A 24052-nucleotide genomic window follows, 5' to 3' on the forward strand; every position below is an offset into this window, starting at 1 on the left:
CCTGGTCTGCTGGAGTCCTGCCCCTTCAGGGAAGGTTTGTGTCACCCCGGTAACGGGGTTAAATACTGCCAGAGCTGTTCTAATGGTGATTAATGCTGGTCTTTCTTCTAACACGCACCAGCAGAGGGTTCAGTCTAGACCTGCCCTCTTTGGAAACTGTCCAGAGATAACGCTGGTTATACAGCATCTTTCCCAAACACCTTAAAAGAGGGGTCCCCCTGGTACACCCCTGTCCCAGATACTGTCTCTGTTCCTCACTGTCCAAGTGAACTGTCATTACAGTTTTATCTTTCATGTCCATTCATCGCTGATGCACCTGTCCTGTAAATATATAGGTGTCAAACGTTTAACAGCATGAACTTAAATAATATACTGCACAGCTCTGGCTTACATGGCAGTGCTGTGACAAGGTGAATGTAAATCTTTACTAGTTAAGACCAAGCTTCGGTCTCTGACGTAGATCCTAACTGAACTAGTTTCAGTGTAGAGCTTAGACGTCACACTAGAACCTAGGACCGGACTTACATGGCACTGGTGCAGCAGGCTGCAGGAACCGTGAGGTCAGGTAGGGACTTAAAGAATCATGAGACCGCTTTTATAATCGCTTCATTCATCAGATTCATAACGGAGCTCTACATCAGACACAGAGCTGTGAGATTTTCCCGTGTACAGGTGCAGAACCCTGCTCCAGACTGGTACGGGCGGTGTACAGGTGTTGGTCAGAGCCTGGCTGCAGGCTTTGCTACTGTCATTAAAGCGTCCTGCCAGTGTAGGGAGACGTGGTTTTGTATATTCATGGATCCCAACCCCAGATCGACCCCAAACAGGACTTTGTCCTCACGGGCCTCAGCAGTGAGAAACCCAGGCTGAGACAAAAGCTGGACATCAATTCTTTCTGTCCAGCCAGGCAGCAGGATGTGCTCTCAGTGTTTTTGTTGAGGCAGACATTTTTAGAAGCCCAGAGAGACAAAACAATGTGGACAACGTCATTAGAGGGGAGTCTGGGATGGGCTGACCCTTTCACACAAGCCTACAGCAACAGTGCACACACGCTAACTCCAGCCTCATTATTACTGGGCTGTGACCATCATAAATCTGAAAAGTAGAAAGTCCTCATCAGCCTGAGACAGATGTAACCCAGCATTTAGAGGACGGTGTTATCATGAATGTTGGCGGGGTCTGAGACAGAAAGACGCGCAGAAAACAAACACAAACGTGCACACAAACGTGCACGCACGCGTACTCTGCTCCATTTCCTGCTCTGCTCTTTTCCACCTTACCTTGTGTGGTCTCTATTTTTAGCACAGTCCAGGGAAACCGAGCAACACAGGCAGGAAAACTAAGTTGGGAAAGAATAGAAGGAAGTCTAGTGGCCATTTAGACAAACAAGTCAGACAGAGGGAGCAGAGCAGGCAGAGAGCAGGGCTGCAGGATGACAGAGGGCTATCTGAGCCTGGAGCCAGGACACGCCAGGATCCAGCTCTGACAGCAGCAGCGGCACAGAGATGCTGGCTGGACACGCAGACCCAGGATCCTGCTGGGTTTGGACGTTAAAGTGGATTTAAACATGACCGCGTCTGAGACGAGGATCCTAAAGGTCTACTGGTAGATTCTGGATGAGTGAAAGTCTGAGCTGAGGTAAGGAGCATGCTGTCATTCATAGAGACTCGGCTGTGCTGCTCAGGAGCCTCACAAACATGGCTGCCTGTCTTTATCTGTGTTTTTATCATGTTTTAAATCTCCTTTACACTGCACTTTTAGAAACCAGAGTCCTGCATCAGGATGACATGACTAGAAAAACTGAGTTTAGCTGACTGTAAAATATTTACAGCTGTTTCTTCTGTTTGGACCATGAATGCCCCTCAGCCATCATCTTCACAGGAGATGGATTCTCAATTTCATCTTAGACATTTTTGAGAAAATCTCCTTTCAACTAAATCTTAGAAGCTCTGAGGGCGCTCACATCTGAGAGCTGATGCCACAAAACTCAACCGCTTTGTTTTCTGAGCAGCCCTCAGATACGAGATTCACAGACACCATAACATTTACTGCAAGTTCATTCATTTAGCACCTAAACAGTAAAACACACAGACACTTCAGCCACGCAGTGTTTGACCTTCACTAGACAGTGTTCTGCCCTCTGTTGGATTTGAATTTATTTAAAGATAACCCCTTTAAAAAACACAGATACAACATAAACAGAATTACATAACAAACAAACAATACATATGACAAACAAAAATAGCTCACTCAGCCAATCCCACCCACGTCCTCCACCTTCATCACAGAAACATCACAGTGCCAGTCAGAGCAGTGGAAGGATCTGGAATCAGGGAAACATCCACAGACTACAAACATGAGCATGTTCAGATCTGAGGATGAAGAAACACTGAAGCAGTGGGGGCTGGATTCACTGAACAGGGAGATTGTTCCAGTCAGATGGAGCTTTGTCACTAAATGATCTGAGAAGAACGTCTGAAAGTTCTGGAGACGGCAGAGAGATCCTGTAGATGTGGGGAATAACCAGATCTGCATGGAACCATGATTCTGGTAAACAGGGGGACAATTACTGAGGATAGACTGAATCCAGTGAAAGAGATGTCCTGGTTATAGCCAGGGATGTACAGATGACAGGGATGGGTTTAAAGGTCACATATTTGACCATTTTTAGACAAGTTTATATTCTTCTCAGAGGTCCTCAAAACATGCCTGTGAAGTTTATAGCTGTAAAAACTCCAGTACTGATGTCTGCATGTCTAAAACCTCCTCTGTTTCAGCCCTGCTGTGTCTGTGGCTTTAAATGTTAATGAGCTGTCTGACCCCGCCCCTGACCACACCCCTCCCAGGAAATAGATGCAGCTCTCCTGATGTTACAGACACTTTTATCCAAAGTTTAGGACCTGACTGGGATTCGAACCATCCATCTCCCAGACCGTAGTCAGCAGAGTGACCCGCTGAGCTGCGCTCAAGAACATGTTTCTGCTGAGGGGTGCTGCAAGGTCAAAGTGCATGCAAGGTGCTTACACACCTTCATTCAGTAAGCATCACAACTTCAGATACTGCGAAAACAAAACGCAGTTGTTAGCCGCTTTATTATCTTTAAAATGCCGTTTACATTACAAGACCATAAATGTTCTTAACGTCACACACGTGGATCAAACGAAATCATTACTCCTTCATTTTTCTGCAAAGCACAAATACTGTGCAACAAAAGACTACACAAAAACCAAACTCCATTTCCTGACATTTTCCATGAACACCACAGACACACCAGCCACTAGATCTACACTTCACATGCATGTTTGACTAGAGTTATCTGGCTCTTTCCCACAAGTAAACTGTGCAAAAATCCAATATAGCCAAAATTATAACAAACACATATCTACAGCAAAATATAACTGTGAGCTAACTGTGGCTGTGCGCCCCACTGTGCGCTGCACAAAGATTCACGTCAAAGGTACAGTGTCCGACTCGGCCAAAACGTCCTGATGGACGTGCTGTAGAGCCATGTGTGTCGGTCTTTTTTGAGTCATGGTGCTCCTTAACCATGTTTTCAACCGCCTAAGTGTGGATGTTTCAGGACTTCTGTTTGTTTAAACCAGTCTATTGTCGTGACACCATTTTTGAACAGCATTAAATTAGATTGTAAAACCTTCTGAATAAGGGATATTACGGTGGCCCTGAGAGCTCACAGCACTGCAACTTAAGAAAACACATGCAAATTAAGAAAACATCTTCATCAATTTGACAACACATACGCAGCATTTAGAAAACACGCTGCAAAGACCAACACAACACATTAGAAAAACACGCTGCAAATACACCGCAACACAACGGAAGTGTTTCCAGAGGACACTTAAAAGTGATGCACACGTTCGGACACGGTTGTTGATGTTGTTGACGCGGATTTTGAGTCACAGTGGTGCTGGAAAATGAGATAAAAAGTGTTTTTGATTAATTTTAACATTGTGATCGCATGATTCAGATATTAGCCTATTGCAGTGATCTGCTGTTAAACTATCGTTAGCCTTTTGCTTGTAATTAGCCTGCCAATTCTCATAACCTGATGAAATAATACACACGGTTAATTCACTGTGAAACCATAGACTGTATATAGTGTGAAACACGCTGTTAGCTGGCTATAGTTACTATCAGAACCCTTAATAGGTGACAAGTAAGTTACACTACCGGTGGGCTTTGCTGACATGGTTTCACACTATATACAGTCTATGGTTTCACAGTGAATTAACCGTGTGTATTATTTCATCAGGTATGAGAATTGGCAGGCTAATTAAAAGCAAAAGGCTAACGATAGTTTAACAGCAGATCACTGCAATAGGCTAAAATCTGAATCATGCGACCACAATGTTAAAATTAATCAAAAACACTTTTTATCTCATTTTCCAACACCACTGTGACTCAAAATCCACGTCAACAACATAGATGTCAAGATGTAGATGACGCGTTCGCTATCTGATGGTACGTCTTTGGGGCCGCCATCTTGGCAAGGGCAAAAGAGTGAGAGTGCAACAGAGTTATATGGGCAGACAGCATTGAAAAAGCCAACTTCCTGTGCTGACGCCCCCAGATAGGTGGGTTTCTCCCTCTGATGGTGGTGGTCTGGCTTTAAATATGTACAGGACTTCCGACCGGGTTGTTTATTAAAAGTTGTTACCTTATTTAAAATACAATGCACCCGCTGTTTTGGAAGGAAATGTGGAATCTTTCACTAGGTGTAGTACTGACCGTCATCTGAATGTTAAAAGCCAGATTGGTCATTTTAATGTTGCTGGCAGAAAGCACCTCCTGGCTTTAAGTATTTATTTTTTTACTCAGTGTTATTTTAATGTCATTAAATACAATGCTTAAAATATACAACTAGGTGATATAAAAATTTTTGGCGTTAGTAAAGCAAGCAGTTCTTATCGCCCACTCCAAAAATGCCTTCATTTTCTGCTGTCCCACAAACCAATAAATCAGTCATCAGAAGACTGGTATTTGACTTAAATGCAGGAAAATTCTCTCGTTTTAACGATAAGCATTATTATATGCACCGCAGAGAGAGAGAGTCAGTGTGCACCGCGCTGTACAGACAGTGTGAGTATCAGTTTGATTTAGGCTTTTTAGACAACATAAAGATGATCAAAGAAGCCAGGAACATTCAGCTTTAACTTTGCTCTCTCCTTCTTTGTTTTGACACTTTTTATTGTACCATAAAGAAGAAAATCATGAGAAATTAGAAATCACATGACTCGTCGGGACTTTTACCTGTTGAGACTTTAGTTTTCCTCATGTAGCTCTCTCTCTCTCTCTCTGCCTCCCATCTGATGATCCGCTCAGAAAATTTTACTGGAATCTGCTAGCTCTGTGGGTGTTTAGGTCAGAAATCCATCCCCTGCATGAGTAATTAAGCCGAGATCGGCCGTTGTGTCCTCACATGGCTAATATGCACTGCAAACTCAAAAATCCTCAGGTGAGAAAGGGCGTGACGACTCCCAGTGTACGCCTGCATGTAGCCTAGATTAAAGACCAGTTGCAAGATGAGAGGGAGAGAAATTATCTATATAAATCTATTTGGGGAAACAAAAACTATCTAATTATAGATTCTAAATATTCAATTACACATGTTCCCTGTACACCTCATAGACATAATAGGATTTTTAATTTAAAGTTGATCAGACCCACAATAAGTACCTCGATTTAACTCCAGTAAGTAATCAGTATGATGTTCAAGCTTTCAGCTTTATAACAGAACAAATGTCATGTAGATTGGTTCAGGATTAAGCAAGGTAGGGCGGATTACAGGCGAAGTGGGCTTGTTTATAATGAGCGTTCACTAATCCCGCCAGTTCCAAGATGGCGGACCGGCAGATGCAGAGCGGCTACGTTTAATAGCTGTGGACGCGTCATCTACGTATCCATATCTATGGTCAACAACATCAATAAGCGTGTCCGAACGTGTGCATCACTTTCAAGTGTCCTCTGGAAACACTTCCATTGTGTTGCGGTCTATTTACAGCGTGTTTTTCTAATGTGTTGCGGTCTATTTGCAGCGTGTTTTTCTAATGTGTTGCGGTCTATTTGCAGCGCGTTTTTCTAATGTGTTGCGGTCTATTTGCGTCGCGTTTTTCTAATGTGTTGCGGTCTATTTGCAGCGCGTTTTTCTAATGTGTTGCGGTCTATTTGCAGCGTGTTTTTCTAATGTGTTGCGGTCTATTTGCAGCGTGTTTTTCTAATGTGTTGCGGTCTATTTGCAGCGCGTTTTTCTAATGTGTTGCGGTCTATTTGCAGCGCGTTTTTCTAATGTGTTGCGGTCTATTTGCAGCGCGTTTTTCTAATGTGTTGCGGTCTATTTGCAGCGCGTTTTTCTAATGTGTTGCGGTCTATTTGCAGCGTGTTTTTCTAATGTGTTGCGGTCTATTTGCAGCGTGTTTTTCTAATGTGTTGCGGTCTATTTGCAGCGTGTTTTTCTAATGTGTTGTGGTCTATTTGCAGCGCGTTTTTCTAATGTGTTGCGGTCTATTTGCAGCGCGTTTTTCTAATGTGTTGCGGTCTATTTGCAGCGTGTTTTTCTAATGTGTTGCGGTCTATTTGCAGCGCGTTTTTCTAATGTGTTGCGGTCTATTTGCAGCGCGTTTTTCTAATGTGTTGCGGTCTATTTGCAGCGTGTTTTTCTAATGTGTTGCGGTCTATTTGCAGCGTGTTTTTCTAATGTGTTGTGGTCTATTTGCAGTGCGTTTTTCTAATGTGTTGCGGTCCAATTGCAGCGCGTTTTTCTAATGTGTTGTGGTCTATTTGCAGCGCGTTTTTCTAATGTGTTGTGGTCTATTTGCAGCGCGTTTTTCTAATGTGTTGCGGTCTATTTGCAGCGCGTTTTTCTAATGTGTTGTGGTCTATTTGCAGCGCGTTTTTCTAATGTGTTGCGGTCTATTTGCAGCGCGTTTTTCTAATGTGTTGCGGTCCAATTGCAGCGCGTTTTTCTAATGTGTTGTGGTCTATTTGCAGCGCGTTTTTCTAATGTGTTGCGGTCTATTTGCAGCGCGTTTTTCTAATGTGTTGTGGTCTATTTGCAGCGCGTTTTTCTAATGTGTTGCGGTCTATTTGCAGCGCGTTTTTCTAATGTGTTGCGGTCTATTTGCAGCGCGTTTTTCTAATGTGTTGCGGTCTATTTGCAGCGCGTTTTTCTAATGTGTTGCGGTCTATTTGCAGCGCGTTTTTCTAATGTGTTGTGTTGGTCTTTGCAGCGTGTTTTCTAAATGCTGCGCATGTGTTGTCAAATTGATGAAGATGTTTTCTTAATTTGCTTGTGTTTTTGCTTTTTGCATGTGTTTTCTTAAGTTGCAGTGCTGTGAGCTCTCAGGGCCACCGTAGGATATGCTGGAATGGGAGGTGTATAGAACTGTCGTCAGCATAAAGATGGACAAGAGACGTGGACAATGAGCCTGGAAGGTTGATGAAAAGAGAAAAGGAGTGGTCCCAGAGTGGAGCATTGTGGGACACCTTTTCAACAATTAAATAATCTGACAGACAACCATGAAAGAAACACACTGAGGTCTGTTAAAGACAGCAAACTCACAGAAGTCCACTGACAGAAATAATAATAAAAATGGAGTGAAAATCAACTAATTAAAATAAGATGTTGCTGTTTAATTGTGATTCGAGAAAACCATTTCAAAAACCAAATGCTGAAACTGGCCTGGAAGAAAATGGAAAAGATGAAGTCATTTCTGTTACTCTCAAGAACCTCTGCTGCTGTACCGGGAATTATGGCGCTCTCTGGGGAACAGACTGCTCCAGGTGTCCCACATACTTAAGCTCAATTCTGAGGTTCTTAGTTGTTCTCGGCTGTTTATAGTTCAGTGGACACACCTGAGTTTAACATGCCCCTATGGACACACCTGAGTTTAACATGCCCCTATGGACACACCTGAGTTTAACATGCCCCTTTGGACACACCTGAGTTTAACATGTCCCTATGGACACACCTGAGTTTGACATGTCCCTATGGACACACCTGAGTTGAACATGTCCCTATGGACACACCTGAGTTTAGCATGTCCCTATGGACACACCTGGGTTTAGCATGTCCCTATGGACACACCTGAGTTTAGTATGTCCCTATGGACACACCTGAGTTCACATGTCCATATGGACACACCTGACTTTAGCATGTCCCTATGGACACACCTGAGTTTAACGTTTCTCTATGGACACACCTGAGTTGAACATGTCTCTATGGACACACCTGAGTTTAACATGTCCCTATGGACACACCTGGGTTTAACATGTCTCTATGGACACACCTGAGTTTAACATGTCCCTATGGACACACCTGAGTTTAACATGTCCCTATGGACACACCTGAGTTTAACATGTCCCTATGGACACACCTGAGTTTAACATGTCTCTATGGACACACCTGAGTTTAACATGTCTCTATGGACACATCTGGGTTTAACATGTCTCTATGGACACACCTGAGTTTAACATGTCCCTATGGACACACCTGAGTTTAGTATGTCCCTATGGACACACCTGAGTTTAACATGTCTCTATGGACACACCTGAGTTTAACATGTCCCTATGGACACACCTGAATTTGACATGCCCCTTTGGACACACCTGAGTTTGACATGTCCCTATGGACACACCTGAGTTTAACATGTCTCTATGGACACACCTGAGTTTAACATGTCTCTATGGACACACCTGAGTTTAACATGTCTCTATGGACACACCTGAGTTTAACATGTCCCTATGGACACACCTGAGTTTAACATGTCCCTATGGACACACCTGAGTTTAACATGTCTCTATGGACACACCTGAGTTTAACATGTCCCTATGGACACACCTGAGTTTAACATGTCCCTATGGACACACCTGAGTTTAACATGTCCCTATGGACACACCTGAGTTTAACATGTCTCTATGGACACACCTGAGTTTAACATGTCTCTATGGACACATCTGAGTTTAACATGTCTCTATGGACACATCTGAGTTTAACATGTCTCTATGGACACATTTGGGTTTAACATGTCTCTATGGACACACCTGAGTTTAACATGTCCCTATGGACACACCTGAGTTTAGTATGTCCCTATGGACACACCTGAGTTTAACATGTCTCTATGGTCACACCTGAGTTTAACATGTCCCTATGGACACACCTGAGTTTAACATGTCCCTATGGACATATTCGTTTACATCTTTAACAGGGGCACCACAATTTTAGTCCAGGCCAGTTTCATTATTTTGTTTTTAAAACTATTTTCTTAAACCACAGTTTCAAGACAACATGTGGTTGTGCACCGTCATAACTCAAAGTTTTGACTTTGATTTTAGTAAAACTCACACAGTGGCTGGTGGGGAGACTATTGACTCACTTAATATAATAATAATAATAATAATAATAATAATAATAATAATAATAATAAAAGCTGCAAGCAGCATTGGTCGGGTCCTCATTCTGTCGCATATCCCTCATGCCTGTTTGACCTCCACTATGAGGGTTTCATCCCTCTTTGACCCTTTGACCTGCTCAAAGTTAGACTGAGGTGTGTCCCTGCAGCTCTGTCAGGAGCCTCAGACTTTATAATGGGTGTGTAGTACGCATTCCATTTTCCCACCTTCGGTGAGTCACATGACCAGCTGCACGGTAAGCTTATTGTAATATTCAAAAAACCTGCAGCTGTAAGACACACAAACACACACTCATGCGCGCTTCGCGTGCTAACACACACACAAATGCACCATCTCTCCCATTCACTTCATATGGGATATATGTGTGGCTGTCTTTATGGGGGACTGTATGTGGATGAGAAGCCACCCACAGTCCCACCATCCTGTTACAGCATTATTTAAATGGGCTGCTTTATTGGAACAGCTCTATGTGTGTGTGTGAGATCAGAGCTCATTAAGGGGCTTCCCCTGGTTGCTATGGTAACTAATGCCTGCATTCCGGGTGCTTTCATCTGTCAATCAGTGGATGACATCATCCCTAACTGCTCTCTTGATCAGGAGTGAAATTGACTGAAATCTTTTTGAATCTCACCTCACAGATGCCACAATTTTGACCAAATCTCTGTAAAAATAAGATATTTTTGTAGTAAATGTTGTCAGGAATCCATCCATGTCATTTTTAAAGCTGTCGGACCTTTGGTTTTTTGTGTAGAGGCCCAACTGCCACAGCTTATGCGGATCAGAATATCCACAACTCCATTCATTTGAATGGGAGCAGCAGGGAGGGCTTCTTTGGGGTTGACCAACTTTGAGGGCTTGTAATTGGGAAACCGTTTGAGAAACAACAAACTCCATCAGAACTTTTGATCAGCATGGCCTAGTGTGTCTTCTCTGTGAGGTTCAAGCTGATACGATTTATGGCCTATCAGCCTTTACATTTTGTTCGGAGCCCTTTTTTCCTGGAAAATTTTATTTTGAAAGGCAAATTGCCAGCTTCCTGTTTGAGATAGGTTAGGGGTGTCAGCGCGTGATTTGTGGGTCTCGATGAGACGAACGTTTCAACGTTGGTTTGATCTCTCTACGACATTCCTACTGGCCGTGAGGGCTGTTTTAGTGTGCCTAGGTGGCGCTAGAGAGCACATTTTGGCATGTTTGGGGTTCATTTTTTCATTTTATCAAATTTTTCACCGATTCTGAGGTGTGTGCCAATTTTGGTGAGTTTTTGAGCATGTTTAGGGGGTCAAATTAAGGTTCAAAGAGGCTGTGGAATAATAAGAAGAAGAAGAAGAAGAAGAAAGAAACGGACGAATAACAATAGGGTCCTGACCCTAATAATAATTAATGAACGAAACTGAATCTTAGCAGCACAAAGTGTTTTGACTACTAGTCCAGTCCTGATCTTCAGTGTTGTAAGAACAATCGGAGTTAAATACATTTATTCAAACAGACTACAGCCCATCTGACCTCTGAGCTCTGAATCTGCATAATTATTTCATTGGCTGTCACCTGAGAGAGGGCACAAAACAAGGTGGTGGAAATGTGACTCTGGCCCTGGTCATTTATTCAACCTCTGCATTTAGTCATGGTCCCAGTGAGCATGTGTCCAGACTGTCCAGACTGCAGGGAGCCTAATGAAAAACCTCCACTAGCTGTTCAAAGAAAAATCTTTTATCCTTTCCTAATCTCATCTTCACATTCTGGGCAAAGGTCCAACATAAAAGTGTGCCTTCAAGGTTCAGGTAGAGATGGGCCAAACACCAGCTTTGGCTTATATTGTTATATTCTTCATAGGCAGCAGGCCTCTGTGTTTGGCATTCCTGTGAACTACAAGCTTTGGCTGTTGGCCGTTTGGGTCTGCAGGCAGCAACAATGGAAAGGAGAGCAGCTTTAGCTTATCTCATTATCAGCCAATGGAAGGATACTTACTAGGATGATGAACCTTAAGTCAGCTGTTCAGGCTGGGGTCGGTTTCTCCAGTTTATCTTCGGGAAGTTGGAGGTCAGTAAAACACCAGTTCAATGAGGCAGAGAACTCTGGATGGGGAGTGATGCAGACTGCAGGAGTCAGAAATGTCCTGAAGAGTTGACCTGTGCCACTGACAGCGGTGGTCCATGCCTTCACCACCAGGTACCCAGGATCTCTTCTCCCCTTTAGCGTCCTTCTGCAGATGTTCCTCCACCTCATCAGAGTGTCCTTCCTCATCCACAGTCAACAGCATGTCATTGGCATCGGCTTTTTTGGTGCTTCTGCCCATTTCTGTCTGAAACGCTAAGACAAACTGAAAATGAACATCAGTCCATAGATGAGATGAAGCTCGAGTCAAACCAGGATCCAAACTCTGACAAAGGCTGGAAATGCCTTCATATTAAGAAGGCTCACTGATAGAGATGGTCATCTCTCACCTGGAAGGTTGGGGGTTTGATCCCCTGCTGTAGGTCCATGTCAGAGAGTACTTGGACAGGAAAACGACCTTTAACCCCAAACTGCACCCTCTGCTACATCAGTGGTGTGTAAGTGTGGCATGAATGGGCAAAGTAGGGCACACACAGTAGGTTCTTGGAAGACGATTCCCGTAGCATCCGAAAACTGCCCTAAGGGGGGAAGAAGTGATTTTACACACTCTAGATCAGTGACACTCACCCGGCGGATCTGGAGCCACATGTGGTTCCTTAGTGGCCATTTAGGGCTCTTTAGTGGCCAGTTAGGGCTCTTTGGTGGCCAGTTAGGGCTCTTTAGTGGCCAGTTAGGACTCTTTGGTGGCCAGTTACAGCTTTTTGGTGGCCAGTTAGGACTCTTTGGTGGCCAGTTATGGCTCTTTGGTGGCCAGTTAGGGCTCTTTAGTGGCCAGTTACGGCTCTTTGGTGGCCAGTTACAGCTCTTTGGTGGCCAGTTACGGCTCTTTAGTGGCCAGTTAGGACTGTTTGGTGGCCAGTTATGGCTCTTTGGTGGCCAGTTACGGCTCTTTGGTGGCCAGTAACGGCTCTTTGGTAGCCAGTTAGGGCTCTTTAGTGGCCACTTAGGACTCTTTGGTGGCCAGTTACAGCTCTTTGGTGGCCAGTTACGGCTCTTTGGTGGCCAGTTACGGCTTTTTAGTGGCCAGTTAGGACTCTTTGGTGGCCAGTAATGGCTCTTTGGTAGCCAGTTAGGACTCTTTGGTGGCCAGTTACAGCTCTTTGGTGGCCAGTTACGGCTCTTTAGTGGCCAGTAACGGCTCTTTGGTGGCCAGTTAGGACTCTTTGGTGGCCAGTTAGGAGTCTTTGGTGGCCAGTAACGGCTCTTTGGTGGCCAGTTAGGACTCTTTGGTGGCCAGTTACGGCTCTTTGGTGGCCAGTTACAGCTCTTTGGTGGCCAGTTAGGACTCTTTGGTGGCCAGTTACAGCTCTTTGGTGGCCAGTTAGGACTCTTTGGTGGCCAGTAACGCCTCTTTGGTGGCCAGTTAGGACTCTTTGGTGGCCAGTTAGGAGTCTTTGGTGGCCAGTTAGGACTCTTTGGTGGCCAGTTATGGCTCTTTGGTGGCCAGTTACGGCTCTTTAGTGGCCAGTTAGGACTCTTTGGTGGCCAGTTACAGCTTTTTGGTGGCCAGTTAGGACTCTTTGGTGGCCAGTTACGGCTCTTTAGTGGCTAGTTAGGGCTCTTTAGTGGCCAGTTAGGACTCTTTGGTGGCCATTTACAGCTCATTGGTGGCCAGTTATGGCTCTTTGGTGGCCAGTTACGGCTCTTTGGTGGCCAGTTACGGCTCTTTGGTGGCCAGTTACAGCTCTTTGGTGGCCAGTTATGGCTCTTTAGTGGCCAGTACGGCTCTGTTAAGGCTAACTTGAAAAAACCTTTGTGAAGGGAATCTCTGTCATCAGTAAAGATTGATTGTAAGTCACATCAGGAAATCTTTTAGCCACACAAAAATGACCGGCTTTAACTACTGCGTTTAAACCAAAACTTAAAATGTATAAATCTGTATATTATTACTGCCAACAGAGGAGCATGTGAGAGACGAGAGCAGAGGAAGTCTCTTCAGTAAGCTCATTCATTCAGGTGTTTAAACTGAAGCTTCTTCTGTCCTCGTCTATCAACTTTTCAGTCACTTCCTGTCGATACTCTCTCACACTCATATTCTATTATGATTCTGGTAGATAAACAAGTGCAGAAAAAGTGCTCATCATGGATTTATGACTGCTTAGGGCTTCCGTACATCAGACAGTTTTTAGAGTCCACCATTTGAGAAGCTCGGATTTCAAACTTTAAAACAAGTTAGAAATAAATCCAGCTGTGCTGTTTAGGTGGACTGAGAGCATGCTGCTGCTAATGAAAGCTAAAATATTATAAAGAAACAACAGGATGGTGAAATCATACGGTTTCTTTAAAGGCAGTAAAAATCAACAGCAGGCAGGACTTCTGCGTCAAACACAGCCAGCAGGGTTGTCACTGGTTCATTTAGAGAACGCAGTAGGAGTCTTTCTTACTCCAACATGGAGGAGGGACGATGAGGTAGAAGTGGAACCTGGGTAAGCTCAAACATCGAGCATCATTGCTTCATTTGGATCTGGTTTGGAGCGAATGAAGTCCAGCAGCTGGGACTAATCTGACCAACAAGGCTGAGGATGTACACTCACGAAGCAGGACGGAGGAGAGGCCATCTGTGTCTCCAGCTGTCTGAGCCAAGGAACATCTGTCTGCAGAGACACATAACTCCAACCTGTCCCGTCTGCCCCCCCCCATCAGACTGACCTCTGCTGCTCATTACATATACAGTAATATGAGCCAGCATGATTAATGAAATATGTCCACCCATGCTGGCTGAAGTTAACATTTATTTGAAAGATCAGTAAGGTAAATCTAATCCCAAAGGACATTTGTCAATAGAGTTACGTGAATGGACTGCAGGGAGGAGAAATCAACATCTGCCCCCTGATATTAGGACTGAAAATGCCGAAGAAGAACGACGCCTGCAAAGCACTGGCTCACCTGAAAAGATGTCACCTGAAACCAGCAGCGGGGGCACTAAGGTAGTAATGCTAATGACGGCGATAGCCAGAACCAAAAAATCAGTGCTATCCAAAACTGATACCCTGGACAAGAAAGTTGACTCACAGGCACTGGAACTGGTAAGATGATTGACTCTCTGTCCACCGACTTAAAAGGCCAGATTAATACAGTTCATACCGAGCTAATGGCAAACATTGATACCATTGGTGCTGCTAACACTGACCATGAAGCCCGAATACTAGCATAGAAGGTGCTACAAGTGAATATCCCGACAGAGTAGTAGACTTAGAGAGCCATGTGCAACAGTTAAGGACGGATTTGGACGAACTCAACAAAAAAACAGAAGATCTGGGGGGTCAACAACGCCGATACAACATACGGATGCTGGGCATAAAAGAAAAATTTGAAGCCGGTTCGCACTCAACTGAGTCAGTTGCTGAGCTCCTTCAAGAAACCCTTGGACTGGACACTGCACCCACGCTGGACCGGGCACATCGTAGCTAGCAGCCGGAACCCATCAGAGGACACCGGCCCAGGGCTTTCATCGTGAAGTTTCATTACTACCAAGAAAAGATGGAAGTGCTAAGAAAGGAGTCCATTAACCTACAAAGGCGACAGAATAATCCCGGACTTGCCTCCCACCGTGGTGAAACACAGAGGATCTTTCAAAGGGGTGAAGGAGCTCCTACATCGCTGTCCCGACGTGAAATTCGGGATGCTCTATCCCGCAAGGCTAAGGATCTCTTCACCTCTCAGAGATAAAATATCCAGCGACCCAGCCATGGCTATGGACTACGTCAAGAAGCACATTCTCCCAGAACCAAGTATGCGGCTGTCAGTTAAGTACTCGGCGGTAGTTACGGTTTGGATAAAATAGAGGTCATGGTGGCAAAAGACTGAAAGGACTTAACAACTGAAATGAAAAAAACGTAGCTGACTGGCACTTTGGTTGAGTTATTTCAAGTTTTCTGGTAAATATAAACGTCATCTCTGACCATATAATGTGAGGCATCTCTCTTCACTACAGCTGATGACACAGCTTATTGTGTAATGGATGCGTGGTATTTATCATTTCTGATAGGAGTGTTGCCCTCTATCTGTACACCACAGATGTAAGGACTATATATTCTACACACTACTGAATTTGTTTTACATTACTGAAAGTTATTTATGCCAATTCATGTTTTCTTTATCCAGCCTCATTGTTAAATTATCCCAGTCTCTTTTGAAACACATTAATGTGGTTTCTTTAATGATGAGTGGTCTAGAGGCTAACAAATCACCACTGCCTCCTATTATTATTATTATTATTTTACTTTTATTAGTAGTTGTGTTTTCTTTTAGATTACTCACCCAGTTAAATAGATATCTTACTTTCCTGCCATGCCTGTGCACAGGCATTTATCTGTACTAAGTTAAACAGTTACCACCTTTTATACAACCAGGTCTGTCAAAAGATACAAGTTGCCATCAGAGATACATTAATGGTAGTTGATTTTAGGTCTGTATTGTTTGGGATCAGCCCCTCCCTGAGCTGCCACCTTAATGTGGTGGAGGGGTTTGCGTGTCTCAATGACCTTAGGAGCTATGTTGTTGGGGGCTTCGTCCCCCTGGTAGGGTCTCCCAAGGCAAACAGGTCCTAGGTGAGGACCAGACAAAGTGCAGCTCACAGACCTCATATGGCGGAGCGGCAGGACAGGAATCGATCTCCCCTCGCCCGGACGTGGGTCACCGGGGCCCCCACTTGGAGCCAGGCCTTGGAGTGGGGCTCGATGGTGAGCACCTGGTGGCTGGGCCTGCACCCATGGGGCTTGGCCGGGCACAGCCCGAAGAAGTAACAGGCCCCCCCCCCCCCCCCATGGACTCACCACCCGTAGGAGGGGCCATAGAGGTCGGGTGCGTTGTGTGTTGGGCGGCGGCTGAAGGTGGGGACCCTGGCGGTCTGATACTCGGCTGCAGAAGCTGGCTCTGGGGATGTGGAATGTCATCTCTCTGGTGGGGAAGGAGCCTGAGCTTGTGCGTGAGACTGAGTGGTACCGGCTAGATATAGTTGGTCTCACCTCAACGCACAGCTTGGGCTCTGGAACCAGTCCTCTTGAGAGGGGTTGGACTCTTTTCCACTCTGGAGTTGCCCTTGGTGAGAGGTGTCGAGCAGGTGTGGGCATATTGATTGCCCCCGGGCTGGCAGCCTGTACATTGGGGTTTACCCCGGTGGATGAGAAGGTAGCCTCCCTCCGCCTTCGGGTGGGGGGATGGGTCCTGACTGTTGTTTGTGCGTATACACCGAATAGCAGTTCAGAGTACCCACCCTTTTTGGAGTCGCTGGAGGGGGTGCTTGAGAGCGCTCCCTGTGGGGACTCCTTCGTTCTGCTGGGGGACTTCAATGCTCACGTAGGCTATGACAGTGAGACTTGGAAGGGGGTGACTGGGAGGAACGGCCCCCCTGATCTGAACCCGAGTGGTGTTCTGTCGATGGACTTTTGTGCTCGTCATGGGATGTCTATAATGAACACCATGTTCAGGCATAAGGGTGTCCACATGTGCACTTGGCACCAGGACACCCTAGGTCGCAGTTCGATGATCGATTTTGTAGTCGTATCATCGGACCTGTGGCCGCATGTCCTGGACACTCAGGTAAAGAGAGGGGCGGAGCTGTCAACTGATCACCACCTGGTGGTGAGTTGGCTCCGCTGGTGGGGGAGGATACCTGTCAGACCTGGCAGGCCCAAACGTATTGTGAGGGTCTGCTGGGAACGTCTGGCGGAGTCCCCTGTCAGAAGGTGCTTCAACTCTCACCTCCGACAGAGCTTCAACCAAGTTTCGGGGGAGGCGGGGGACATTGAGTCCGAGTGGGCCGTGTTCCGTACCTCTGTTGTCGAGGCGGCTGATAGGAGCTGCAGCCGTAAGGTGGTCAGTGCCTGTCGTGGCGGTAACTCCCGAGTCCGCTGGTGGACACCAGTGGTGAGGGATGCCATCAAGCTGAAGAAGGAGTCTTATAGGGCCTTTTTGGCCTGCGGGACTCCTGAGGCAGCTGACAAGTACCGGCAGGCCAAGCGGTTTGTGGCTTCAGAGGTTGCCAAGGCAAAAACTCAGACGTGGGAGGAGTTCGGGGAGGCCATGGAGAACGACTTCCGTACGGCTTCAAGAAGATTCTGGACCACCATCCGGCGTCTCAGGAGGGGGAAGCAGTACACTGTCAACACCTTGTATGGTGGAGATGGCGCGCTGTTGACCTCAACTCGGGACGTGGTGGGTTGGTGGAAGGAATTCTTCGAAGACCTTCTCAATCCCATCAACACGCCTTCCAATGGGGAAGCAGAGCCTGGGGATTTGTGTGTGAGCTCTTCTATCTCTGGGACTGAGGTTGCTGTGGTGGTCAAAAAGCTCCTCGGTGGCAGGGCCCCGGGGGTGGATGAGATCCGCCCTGAGTTCCTCAAGGCTCTGGATGTTGTAGGGCTGTCTTGGTTGACACGCCTTTGCAACATCGCGTGGACATCAGGGACAGTGCCCCTGGACTGGCAGACTGGGGTGGTGATTCCCCTCTTTAAGAAGGGGGACCGGAGGGTGTGTTCCAATTATAGGGGGATCACACTTCTCAGCCTCCCCGGTAAGGTCTATTCAGGGGTCCTGGAGAGGAGGGTCCATCAGATAGTCAATCCTCAGATCCAGGAGGAGCAATGTGGTTTCTGTCCTGGCTGTGGAACAGTGGACCAGCTCTACACTCTCGGCAGGGTCCTAGAGGGTGCATGGGAGTTTGCCCAACCAGCCTACATGTGTTTTGTGGACCTGGAGAAGGCATTCGACCATGTCCCGAGGGTGCTCCGGGAATATGGAGTACCAGACCCCCTGATAAGGGCGGTTCGGTCCCTGTACGACCGGTGTCAGAGCTTGGTCCGCATTGCCAGAAGTAAGTCGGACTCGTTTCCAGTGCGGGTTGGACTCCGCCATGGCTGCCCTTTATCACCGGTTCTGTTCATAACTTTCATGGACAGAATTTCTAGGTAGAGCCAGGGCGTTGAGGGTGTCCGGTTTGGTGGCCTCAGGATTGGGTCTCTGCTTTTTGCGGATGATGTGGTTCTGTTGGCTTCATCAGGCCGAGACCTTCAGCTCTAACTCGGTTCACAACCGAGTGTGAAGCGGCTGGGATGAGAATCAGCACCTCCAAATCTGAGGTCATGGTCCTCAGTCGGAAAAGGGTGGAATGCTCTCTCCAGGTTGGGAATGAGATCCTGCCCCAAGTGGAGGAGTTCAAGTATCTCGGGGTCTTGTTCACGAGTGAGGGAAGAATGGAGCGAGAGATCGACAGGCGGATCGGCGCGGCATCTGCAGTGATGCGGTCTCTGCACCGGTCCGTCGTGGTGAAGAAAGAGCTGAGTTGAAAGGCGATTTACCAGTCGATCTACGTTCCCACCCTCACCTATGGTCATGAGCTATGGGTCGTGACCGAAAGAACAAGATCACAGATACAAGCAACTGAAATGAGTTTCCTTCGCAGGGTGTCTGGACTCTCCTTTAGAGATAGGGTGAGAAACTCGGCCATTCGGGAGAGACTCGGAGTAGAGCCGCTGCTCCTCCGTGTTGAGAGGAGCCAGATGAGGTGGCTCGGGCATCTGGTCCGGATGTCTCCTGGACGCCTCCCGGGTGAGGTGTTCCGGGCAAGTCCCACTGGGAGGACACCCCGGGGAAGACCTAGGACATGCTGAAGAGACTATGTTGCTCAGCTGGCCTGGGAACGCCTCGGGATCCCCCAGGAAGAGCTGGATGAAGTGGCTGGGGAGAGGGAAGTCTGGGTCTCCATGCTTAGGCTGCTGCCCCCGCAACCCGATTTCGGATAAGCGGAAGAAGATAGATGGATGGATGGGTTTGGGATCAGGGTTCTACAGTTATGTTTTCTGTGTGGAGCCATGAGTAAGAGCATTTAGTGAGTTTAGGTGCGAGGTTAGATGGCTCCATTTCACAGGTTATGGCTCAGCCAAGAGCTGGGTGGGCTTGGTCTCCTGTTTTGGGGAGAAACCAGAGGGTACTGTTTTGTTTGTACATTCTTCCTGTCAGTTATGTTCTTATTGTTTTGCCAGTCCCAATCTTGAATACATCTTCCTCTGCACTCATTCTTTTCAATGTGGCTTCCTGCTACCAATATACAGACCATAGTTAACCCTACAACTAGGATTTCTACTACTTTTGTTACCTGGAGTGTGAAGGGAATAATAATTCAACTAAATGCAGTAGAGTTTTCACACATCTTCGAACAATGAAGTCAGATATTATTTATTTACAGGAGACACACCTTCAGACTGCAGAACACTGTGAACTTAAGAAAAATTGGATGTCTCAAATATTCCATTCTAAATTTAGAGGTGCAGCTATACTCATTAAGAAAAATATCCCGTTTATCCCCTCTAGTATTATCTCTGACGCCAACGGACGCTACATCATTGTCTCTGGTGAACTACACAATAGGCCCATAATCCTGGCCAATCTGGATGCCCCAAACTGGGATGATTCACAGTTCTTTTCAAAATGAATAATGACGCTGACTTTAACACTCATCGTCTTATCGTTGGTGGAGATTTTAGTTGTGTCCTTCATCCAAGTCCTGATAGATCAGTGATGAGGCAGAACACTTCACTCTCTAAATCTAAATTATAAATTCCTGTCTTCGGGAGTACGGTATTTCGGATCCTTGTCTAACAATTAACCCTACCTCTAAACACTATTCTTTTTTTCCCTGGTACACCATTCCTATTCTAGGATTGACTATTTTCTGATAGAAAAGACTCTCATCCCATTATTATCTTTCTGTAAGTATCATGCCATTGTAATATCTGACCACTCTCCTGTCCAGATAGATACCATGTTCCCAGACAGCCCCCCTCCATGAGTGTGGAGATTTGACCCTTTATTGCTGTCAGATGGAGACTTTACTGCCTACCTTTCTAGAGAAACTGATTCCTTCATGGAAATACTGACACGTCAGATGTCTCTAAAGCTATGGTCTGGGAAACTCTTAAGGCCTTTTTGCGAGGTCAGATTATTTCATACACTTCACAACTTAACAAAAAGCATAATCAGAGACTGGTAGAATTGACTCGCCTTATTTCTGAGCTTGACTCTCAGTGTGCAGTTTCACCCTCTCCTAACTTGTTCAAAAAAGAGTAATGCTTCAATCAGAATTTGAAACTCTGTCTAATAAGGAAACTGAGAAACTCATGCTCAGAACCAGACAAAATCTCTATGAGCATGGAGAAAGAGCAAGCAAACTGTTATCACACCAACTACGCCAGTCTGTAACAATTTAATACCAGAAATTAGTGATGAATCTGGACATGTATCAAATGATCATAAAATCATAAATGATGCTTTTAGACAATATTATTCAAGTCTCTATGCTTCACAGAATATTTTAGACACTTCCAAAAGAGATTTATTCATGCCATATTTCAGTATCCCAACCATTAGCGATGACCAGCGTGCAGCACTAGAAAGTCCTTTTTCAAAATATGACATTGAACATGCAGTCAGTTCTTAACAAAGGGGGAGAGCACCTGGTCCCAATGGATTTACAAGCGAATTTTTTAAAACCTTTTCCTCTAAACTGTCCCCGCTATTATGTGTAGTATTCTCAAAAGGCTCTCTACCACAAACCTTAACACAGGCTACGATATCAGGAACTCTAAAGAAAAATAAAGATCCAAGAAGGTGTGAATCATATAGACCAATAAGCCTTTTAAATGTGGATTATAAAATACTTACGGAAGCTCTTGCCCTTCGTCTGGTGAAGATCTTACCCACCGTCATTCATTCGGACCAGACGGGCTTCATTGCACACAGTCTTCTTCTAATGTCCGACGCCTATACAGCATCTTATACTCATTCCTAAACTACATCAGAGGTCATCATTTCCCTTGATGCCAAAAAGGCTTTTGATCGCATTGAATGGGATTATTAGTTCTTAGTTTTAGATAAAGTTGGTCTGGGCCCATATTTTAGCACTTGGATCATCACCGCTTGCATCAGTGCGAACTAATAATACTATCTCTGATTACTTCCCCTTTATAGACGAACCCGACAGGGTTGCCCACTTATCCCCTGCTTTTTAATCTTGCTATTGAGCCCTTTGCCATGGCTTTGAGATCGGACAAGGACATTATTGGGATAACTAGGGATAACATTACACATGAAGTGTCATTATATGCTGATGACCTGCTTGTTTTTATTCGTAATCAATCCCCAAACTATTGGATACATTGCAGTGCTTTGGAAGTTTTTTGGGATATAAATTAAACTTTTCTACTTTTTCCCCTTAACCAGCTGGCCTTAGATGATAGTTTTACACACTTCACTTTCAAGGAAGAATTACTACAATTTACATATCTTGGAATACAAATAACTCACAACATCAAAACTCTTTTCAAATATGATTTTAAACCAAACAGGAGCTGGCACGTTGGTCAACTTTACCCATGTCTTTGGCAGTCTGCATCAATTCAATCAAAATGACAGAGCTTCCAAGATTTCTTTATCTGATTCGCATGATCCCCACTTTTTTACCCAAGTCCTTCTTTAAATTCCTTGACAAAGTTATATCAGATTTTATCTGGAATAAAAAGGTAGCACGACTACGCAGAATATATCTTCAGAGTTCCAAATCATCTGGAGGTTTAGCTTTACCTAATTTTTGATATTATTACTGGACAGCAAATGTCACTAAAGTGTTGATTTGGCTGTCCACATTCTGAAATGGCAAGGTCCCTATTTGTTTTTTTATGGAGCTAGATTCAAGCTTACCAGTTTGCTCCTCACTACCATTAAAAGCACCAATTCAGCTAATAAATCCTGTGGTTCATAAAATCTGGTTCCAGATAAGACGGCACTGTGAAAGTAAACAGGTACAGGTAAACGGGTTAAGTGTTATGGGGTAAGGCTAAGTAGCCATCATGTCTCCATCATGTCTCCATCATGTCACAATCATGTCTCCATCATGTCACTGTCATGTCTCCATCATGTCTCCATCATGTCACCATCATGTCTCCATCATGTCTCCATCATGTCTCCATCATGTCACAATCATGTCTCCATCATGTCACCATCATGTCTCCATCATGTCACCATCATGTCACCATCATGTCTCCATCATGTCACAATCATGTCTCCATCATGTCTCCATCATGTCAGCATCACGTCTCCATCATGTCACTGTCATGTCTCCATCATGTCTCCATCATGTCACCATCATGTCACAATCATGTCTCCATCATGTGACCATCATGTCTCCATCATGTCACCATCATGTCACAATCATGTCTCCATCATGTCTCCATCATGTCAGCATCACGTCTCCATCATGTCACTGTCATGTCACCATCATGTCTCCATCATGTCACTGTCATGTCTTATAATGTCTCATCATGTCTCCATCATGTCACTGTCATGTCTCCATCATGCCACCATTATGTCTCCATCATGTCACCATCATGTCTCCATCATGTCACCATCATGCCACCATTATGTCTCCATCATGTCTCCATCATGTCACTGTCATGTCTCCATCATGTCTCCATCATGTCTCCATCATGTCACAATCATGTCTCCATCATGTCACTGTCATGTCTCCATCATGTCACCATCATGTCTCCATAATGTCACCATCATGTCTCCATCATGTCTCCATCATGTCACAATCATGTCACAATCATGTCTCCATCATGTCACTGTCATGTCTCCATCATGTCTCCATCATGTCACCATCATGTCACAATCATGTCTCCATCATGTCACCATCATGTCTCCATCATGTCTCCATCATGTCACAATCATGTCTCCATCATGTCACCATCATGTCTCCATCATGTCACCATCACCATCATGTCTCTGTCATGTCTCCATCATGTTACTGTCATGTCTCCATCATGTCACAATCATGTCTCATCATGTCACCATCATGTCACCATCATGTCACCATCATGTTTCCATCATGTCTCCGTCATGTCACTGTCATGTCTCCATCATGTCTCCATCATGTCTCCATCATGTCACCGTCATGTCTCCGTCATGTCACCATCATGTCTCCATCATGTCTCCATCATGTCACCATCATGTCTCCATCATGTCACAATCATGTCTCCATCATGTCACCATCATGTCACCATCATGTCACCATCATGTCTCCATCATGTCACAATCATGTCTCCATCATGTCACCATCATGTCTCCATCATGTCACCATCATGTCTCCATCATGTCTCCATCATGTCACCATCATGTCACCATCATGTCTCCATCATGTCTCCATCATGTCACCATCATGTCACCATCATGTCTCCATCATGTCTCCATCATGTCTCCATCATGTCACCATCATGTCTCCATCATGTCTCCATCATGTCTCCATCATCTGCCTGACCCTGAGTTTCGTTACTAAAAGGGTCACATGAGGGTCGATGTGTTAATGAGCATCTCTGTCATGTACTGACTTTTATTTATTATTGTCTCTGCTGTCTGTGATTGTGTGTATGGTCTGGGTAGACTACAAAAACTGAATTGCCCTTTGGGATAAATGAGTTGTCTGAATCTGAATACAAATAGATATCTACATATATACATATAA

At 45.2% G+C, this 24052-nt stretch overlaps 1 protein-coding gene across 1 annotated transcript in view; it reads left to right on the forward strand.

The window, feature by feature from the left end:
* Window positions 1–1442: 1442 nt before the first annotated feature.
* rasgrp3 (RAS guanyl releasing protein 3 (calcium and DAG-regulated)) overlaps window positions 1443–24052 on the forward strand; it is a 123647-nt gene continuing 101037 nt past the window's right edge. Inside the window, exon 1 of the mRNA XM_041789572.1 lies at window positions 1443–1638. The gene's annotated coding sequence lies outside the window, so the exon portion shown is untranslated. The remainder of the gene's footprint in view (window positions 1639–24052) is intronic.

Source organism: Cheilinus undulatus, linkage group 6 (genome assembly GCF_018320785.1).
Source record: "Cheilinus undulatus linkage group 6, ASM1832078v1, whole genome shotgun sequence".
Taxonomy (NCBI): Eukaryota; Metazoa; Chordata; class Actinopteri; order Labriformes; family Labridae; genus Cheilinus; species Cheilinus undulatus.